Source organism: Salvelinus sp. IW2-2015, unplaced genomic scaffold (assembly GCF_002910315.2).
Source record: "Salvelinus sp. IW2-2015 unplaced genomic scaffold, ASM291031v2 Un_scaffold5483, whole genome shotgun sequence".
Classification (NCBI taxonomy): Eukaryota; Metazoa; Chordata; class Actinopteri; order Salmoniformes; family Salmonidae; genus Salvelinus; species Salvelinus sp. IW2-2015.
Window position 1 is genome coordinate 90,985 of NW_019946748.1, and position 8,233 is coordinate 99,217.

General features: G+C 38.0%; 1 long non-coding RNA gene across 1 annotated transcript; it reads right to left on the reverse strand.

The window, feature by feature from the left end:
• Positions 1 to 5,198: 5,198 nt before the first annotated feature.
• Positions 5,199 to 7,691, reverse strand: LOC112078277 (uncharacterized). The gene is made up of 2 exons (XR_002895646.2): positions 7,285 to 7,691; positions 5,199 to 6,463 (listed from the first exon to the last, which is right to left on the reverse strand). It is a non-coding gene; the product is annotated as an uncharacterized lncRNA (long non-coding RNA).
• Between the last annotated feature and the right edge of the window lie 542 nt (positions 7,692 to 8,233).

Consider the following 8,233-nt stretch of genomic DNA (forward strand, 5'->3'; position numbering starts at 1 on the left):
TCAATATTCGGTGCGTTTCTGCCGACTAGGTTGAAGATCAATATTCGGGTGGGTTGTCTGCCTACTAGTGAGAAGAATTTCAATGTTCGGTGGTTTCTGCCTACTAGTTGAAGATCAATGTTCGGGTGGTTCTTTGCCTACTAGTTGAAATCCAATGTTCGGGTGGTTTCTGCCTACTAGTTGAAGATCAATATTCGGGTGGTGTCTGCCTACTAGTTGAAGATCAATATTCGGGTGGTTTCTGCCTACTAGTTGAAGCTCAATATTCGGGTGGTGTCTGCCTACTAGTTGAGAATCAATATTCGGGTGGTTTCTGCCTACTAGTTTGAAGATCAATATTCGGGTGGTTTCTGCTACTAGTTGAAGATCAATATTCGGGTGGTTTCTGCCGACTAGTTGAAGATCAATTTCGGGTGGTTCTGCCTACTAGTTGAAGATCAATATTCGGGTGGTTTCTGCCTACTAGTTGAAGATCCTTTCATCATCTTACTCTACATAGATAAAATATGATGTCTTTATGAGTTGTAAGTCCCCTACATCTCTGCATATGCCAATACTAAAATGTCCTAAAATGATATTTGATTCCTGGAACATTTATATCCAATGCTTATTTGTATGACTTATTCAAAACTGTCCGTGACGAGCTGCAAAAATACACAGCCTCATATCATTCATTTTCAAAGACAGAAGTAGGGATATAAGACTTCAAATATGTGATTACTGTAGACTGGCAACACTGGGAAGAAGTGGAATAATACAAGTGTGGGGAATAAAGTAGTGTTCTTGCTGACAAGTAATTACCCTGATCAGACTTACTGTATTATAGACATTGTTAAGGAGATCAGACTTACTGTAAATTATATAGACCATTGTTTAGAAGGAGATCCGACTTACGTTAAATTATAGACCATTAAGGAGATCAGACTTACTGTAATTATTAGACCATTGTTAAGGAGATCAGACTTACTGTATATTATAGACCATTGTTAAGGTAGGAGATCAGACTTACTGTATATTAAAGACCATTGTTAAGGAGATCAGACTTACTGTATATTATAGACCATTGTTAAGGAGATCAGACTTACTGTATATTAAGACCATTGTTAAGAAGGATAATGCACTGATCAGACTTACTGTATATTATAGACCATTGTTAAGAAGTATAATTGTGTCCACTGATCAGACTTACTGTAAATTATAGACATTGTTTAGAAGGAGACCGACTTACTGTAAATATAAGACCATTGTTAAGAAGAAGATCCGACTTACTGTAATTATAGACCATTGTTAAGAAGGAGATCAGACTTACTGTATATTATAGACATTGTTAAGGTAGGAGATCAGACTTACTGTATATTATAGACCATTGTTAAGGAGATCAGACTTACTGTATTTTATAGACCATTGCTAAGAGGAGATTCAGACTTTCGGTATATTATAGACCATTGTTAAGGAGATCAGAGCTTACTGTATATTATAGACCGTTAAGGAGATCAGACTTACTGTATATTGTAGACCATTGTTAAGAAGGATAATTGTTACACTGATCAGACTTACTGTATTATTAGACCATTGTTAAGGAGAGCAGACTTACTGTATATTATAAGACCATTGTTAAGGAGAATTGTTCCTGATCAGACTTACTGTATATTACAGACCATGTTAAGGAGATCAGACTTACTGTATATTTTAGACCATTGTTAATAAGGAGATCAGACTTACTGTATATTATAGACCATGTTAAGGAGATCAGACTTACTGTATATTATAGACCATTGTTAAGGAGATCAGACTTACTGTATATATAGACCATTGTTAAGAAGGATATTGTTCCACTGATCAGACTTACTGATTATTATAGACCATTGTTAAGAAGGATAATTGTTCCACTGATCAGACTTACTGTATATTATAGACCATTGTTAAGAAGGTGAATTGTTCCACTGATCAGACTTACTGTATATATTAGACCATTAGGAGATCAGACTTACTGTATATTATAGACCATTGTTAAGGAAGTTGTTCCACTGATCAGACTTACTGTTATTATAGACCATTGTTAAGGAGATCAGACTTACTGTATATTATAGACCATTGTTAAGAAGGAGATCAGGCTACTGTATATTATAGACCATGGTTAAGGAGATCAGACTTACTGTATATATTATAGACCATTGTTAAGGAGATCAGACTTACTGTATATTAAAGACCATTGTTAAGGAGATCAGACTTACTGTATATATAGACCATTGTTAAGGAGAGTGTTCCACTGATCAGACTTACTGTATATTATAGACCATTGTTAAGAAGATAATTGTTCCACTGATCAGACTTACTGTATATTATAGACCATTGTTAAGAAGGAGAATTGTTCCACTGATCAGACTTACTTATATTATAGACCATTGTTAAGGAGATCAGACTTACTGTATATTATAGACCATGTTAAGGAGATCAGACTTACTTTATATTATTGACCATTGTTAAGGAGATCAGACTTACTGTATATTATAGACCATTGTTAAGAAGGAGATCAGACTTACTGTATATTATAGACCATTGTTAAGAAGGAGAATTGGTTCCACTGATCAGACTTACTGTATATTACAGACCATTGTTAAGGAGATCAGACTTACTGTATATTTTAGACCATTGTTAAGAAGGATATCAGACTTACTGGATATTATAGACCATGGTTAAGAAGAGATCAGACTTACTGTATATTATAGACCATTGTTAAGGAGATCAGACTTACTGTATATTAAAGACCATTGTTAAGGAGATCAGACTTACTGTATATTATAGACCATTGTTAAGGAGAGTTGTTCCACTGATCAGACTTACTGGATATATAGACCATTGTTAAGAGGAGAATTGTTCCACTGATCAGACTTACTGTATATTACAGGCCATTGTTAAGGAGATCAGACTTACTGTATATTATAGACCATTGTTAAGGAGATCAGATTTACTGTATATTATAGACCATTGTTAAGAAGGATAATTGTTCCACTGATCAGACTTGCTGTATATTATAGACCATTGTTAACAAGGAGAATTGTTCACTGATCAGACTTACTGTATATTATAGACCATTGTTAAGAAGTAGAATTGTTCACTGATCAGACTTACTGTATATTATAGACCATTTTAAGGAGATCAGACTTACTGTATATTATTGACCATTGTTAAGGAGATCAGACTTACTGTATATTATAGACCATTATTAAGGGAATCAGACTTACTGTATATTATAGACCATTGTTAAGGAGATCAGACTTACTGTTATATTATAGACCATTGTTAAGAAGGAGAGTTGTTCCACTGATCAGACTTACTGTATATTATAGACCATTTTAAGAAGGAGAATTGTTCCACTGATCAGACTTACTGTATATTACAGACCATTGGTAAGGAGATCAGACTTACTGTATATTTTAGACCATTGTTAAGGAGATCAGACTTACTGTATATTTTAGACCATTGTTAAGGAGATCAGACTTACTGTATATTATAGACCATTGTTAAGGAGATCAGACTTAATGTATATTATAGACCATTGTTAAGAAGGAGACTTGTTCCACTGATCAGACTTACTGTATATTATAGACCATGGTTAAGAAGGAGATCAGACTTACTGTATATTATAGACCATTGTGAAGGAGATCAGACTTACTGTATATTATAGACCATTGTTAAGGAGATCAGACTTACTGTATATTATAGACCATTGTTAAGTAGGAGATTGTTCCACTGATCAGACTTACTGTATATTATAGACCATTTTTAAGGAGATCAGACTTACTGTATGTTATAGACCATTGTTAAGAAGGAGATCAGACTTACTGTATATATATAGACCATGGTTAAGTAGATCAGACTTACTGTATATTATAGACCATTGTTAAGGAGATCAGACTTACTGTATATTATAGACCATTGTTAAGAAGGAGAATTGTTCCACTGATCAGACTTACTGTAAATTATAGACCATTGTTAAGAAGGAGAATTGTTCCACTGATCAGACTTACTGTATATTTTAGCCCATTGTGTTAAGAATGAGACTAAATAAAGTAAATATCTAATAAAATCTCCTGAAGACTAGATTATATATAATATGTTTCTTAGCTACAGTATACATATCTCCCTGGCATATTACATAATTTATGCAGCACCATAGAAGACATTTTTGGACTCACCTTGTTGTGCTGTGCTCACTTGAACAGGAAGGTGGCACGGCGGCCCTTCGTGGGAAAATGTTGTCATCAAAGTCTGGCATTCTCTGGATTTATGGTGCTTTCAAAACAACTGGAACTCGGGGAAAAAACAAGGTCAAATCATGATGATGTCATTGATCTTCAGGTCGTAGCTCTAGAAAGAGGCCGGATTTACAATTCCGAGTTGGATAACCGTTCAAAACGTATTTTCCCAGTCGGAGCTCGTTTATTCCCGACTTCCCAGTTGTCTTGAACTCACTGAAGTCAAGTTTTCGCCGTTCAGAGTTGACAGTTGTTTTGACTGCGGCACAAATCATGTTTCATTGACAGCATGGCCATTGTTGAATGTTTATCATTTTAAACTAGGAAGAGAGACCCTTAATCCCAGATGTGGGACCACACAGCCACTCCACTGAATATCAGGCTAGTGGTTGCTTTGCAATGCGTGTAGTTAGCCACTGTCACTGATTCCTTCCAAACCAGTCATTGTTGAATTTGCAATMTCCAACTTGTTGTGTAATGTTTATGTCCAATGGCCGATGAGCACCGATATGTTTTATCTATAATTTCTCTTCATTATTTATCTTCATGTGATTTGCCAGTAGATTGTCAACTTGATTCATGATGATGACTGCTAGCTAAGATTTTGAAGGTATGATGTTGACATGATCAGTCCAATCAAAGCTACTGTAGATATAACGTGATTTGACGTCATTTTATCTGTGGCCAATGACTTTGAGCCTTCTTGGATGGGCACTTCTAATGTACCTTTATTGCAGCACCCAAAGGGGCTCAAATTCTCCAGGTCTCCCCTTAGACTTGGAGGTGACGTAGTTTCCCCATGAGTGAAAGAACACTGAGTCAATCACAGCGCAACGCTTGTATTTTCAGCTGGCTGCCCCACCACCACTAAAAAGCACTGAGCTGGGCTGAAACACCTGCATTTTGGAGCTGCCTTTCTCAAGAAAACAAAAAAGAAACCATGTTTGTATGCAGCTTTATTAATTCAATGATATATATTTTTATACATTGTTTTTCAAACTGATATGTGTCACGTATTAATGCCAAAATAACATGCAAAACAGGCAAGCAACCAATTTTTGGGTGTGATTTTATTTATTTTGCTAAAGATTTGGGGCTCAAAACAGCCCCACCTGCCCTGAATATGGGTCGCCACTGCACCCGTAAGTGATTCATTGAAAGTCCTGCAATAATGAGGCTGGTCGACCCCACACTCTTGAGTGTTGGGCCAAGAGCTCTGACACAGAAACCAACAGAGGTCTTATATAGTAGACCTATGAATGCTTAGTCATGGCTGGTTCCACCACAACTGACTCAATGTGTCGAACCTGTGGATGAGGTGGCCAAATATTCAGAGTCCTCTGTGTTCTCCTACGAGTACGAAGAACTGTTGGTTCTTAGAATAGAGGATGAGGAGAGACTTCGTTCGGAACAGACACGTTTCAGAGAACAGAGGGTATGAACAAGAGATGTGCAGAGCCGTGGTGAATTAGGTACAGAGTTATGTGAAAACAGCAACTTACACATCCAGAGTAACAGGATTGTACACACCTTTATATTACATACACACCTATCATTTATATTAACCWGAAAGTAATGCTAATACACGTTTCAAARCAAACACCCTGGATAGAGGGGTTTACACACTAGAGAGATATTCATACRAAACACCCWGGATAMAGGGGTTTACACACTAGAGAGATATTCATACCAAACACCCTGGATAGAGGGGTTTACACACTAGAGATTCTACATTGTTGCTCCAGTGTATCTTACTGAACATGACCCTGATTAGAGTGAAATATCATGTTGTGTTTGACACAGGGACCACCTGACACAGGGACACTGAGGAGTCATCAACCCAAACCCTAAACCCTGGATAGAGGGGCTCGGTGAATGTGGAGGTGAATGTGATTAGGTGCGTCAGTGTGTCAGAGGAGGCTCTGTAGAAGGACAGAGTGCCGGCTGGCCAGTCCAGATACACTCCTACTCTGTGGGAGCTGGAGGAGGGGACGTCTGTGATAGTGGAATTATTATTGTGCCAGGCAATGTAACTGTTGTCAGAGCAGAACAGACTCCAGGACTTGTCATTACATCCAAGACAACAGTCATTATCCCCTCCTCTCCTGCAGATTCCTTTATATGTCATTCCTATATCAACCCTTGTTCCACTCCACTCAGATGTCTGTCTACTGTGTTTAGGTCCAGTGTGAGATCACAGACATCTGATGGACGAAACCAGACACAATATTAGAAATCATCATCATTCACATTAGAATGTTAACTCACTTTTCACTAATTCATTTAATGTAGATGTTTCTAGGTATCAAAAGGAGAAGTTTAGGTAACTTGAGACTTGTTGAATGATCATATGTTATACTGTCTGGTAATATAAAACACACTTATTCACATTAATTACACACACACACACGTGTATGTGTGTGTGTCTCCAGTGTGTGTGTGTGTCCAGCGAATGTGTGTCCAGTGTGTGTGTGTCCTGCATGAACACAAGCACACATTTCTAATGTAACACGAACGCGCCACACACACACATTGTCAAAGCAACTCTTTGAAAACTTTGGTGTCCCTGGTTTCTGCTTCTGAAGAACTACAGCTGATATTTAATATGACCAAGTAAGTAATGATGGTGGTCTTTGACTTTGACTTAACTTGAATTAAGACTTATTCTTAGTCATATTCTTCACAGCAGTCAACACTCACATTTTCTAAGCCCAGTGTCCAGTGTATGTGTGTCTCCAGTGTGTGTGTGTGTGTCCATCTATCGTGTGTCTGTGTGTTCATTGTGTGTGTCCCCAGTGTGTGTCCAGTATGTGTGTCCAGTATGTCACACACACAATGGACACACACACATTGGACATAGACAAACTGGACACACACTGGACATGCTGGACCCCCCCCCCATACACACATACACACACACAGTCAGCATATAACTTTGTCCAAGTGGTGGTAAGAATGTTTGTCTTAACTTGCCTGATAAGTCAAACATGTCTGATATGAACATTGACATAAACCCTCTACATACTTGAGTTTCTCCAGCCTGCAGTGTGGATCCTCCAGTCCAGCAGAGAACAGTCTGACTCCTGAGTCTCCTGGGTGATTGTAGCTCAGGTCCAGCTCTCTCAGGTGTGAGGGGTTTAACCTCAGAGCTGAGACCAGAGAAGCACAGCCTTCCTCTGTGACTACACAGCCTGACAGCCTGACAAAGAGATCCTCATTACTTCAAACACATTGTTAATTTAACACAAGTAGTGCAGAAGGACAATGGTAGATGCATTTGGTTTATTCTCCCAAACAACATATAGATTCATCTTCCGTCTACTAGAATTGTATGGTCATAAAGTTAAACTAATGAGAAAAATAAATTTATTCAATATGTTTTTCAATATAACATTATAAACATATTATAATACATATTTTCTCTAAACTTATATGTCAGTAAACCTCGAAAGTGCTTCTGATTGGACTCCAGTGAGAGGCCCAGGAGGAAGCGGAGGAAAAGGTCCAAGTTTCCTGTCTCACTTTGTAAGYCTTTATCCACAGCACTCTTGTAGAAAGTAACTTTATGCTTGTCTCTGAACAACACAGAAAGGTTCCTGGATGTTGATTGAGGTTTGGCCAGTAGATTCTCATTGTTGTTGATGAATGAGAGGAACACATACATGGCAGCCAGAAACTCCTGAATGCTCAGATGAACAAAGCAGTACACCMTGTCCTGGTACAGCACACATTCCTCTTTAAAGAGCTGTGTGCACAATCCTGAGTACACTGAGGCTTCGTTGACATCAATGCCAGCCACTTTCATGTCTTCTTCATAGAAAATCAGATTGCCATTCACAAGCTGTTGAAAAGCCAGTTTTCCCAGTGACAGAATGCTATCTTTATTCCAGTGTGGACCTGTCTCTTCTTTCCCAAGATACTTTTCATTCTTCTGTTTGGTATGAAACACCACAAGGTGTGTGTACATCTCAGTC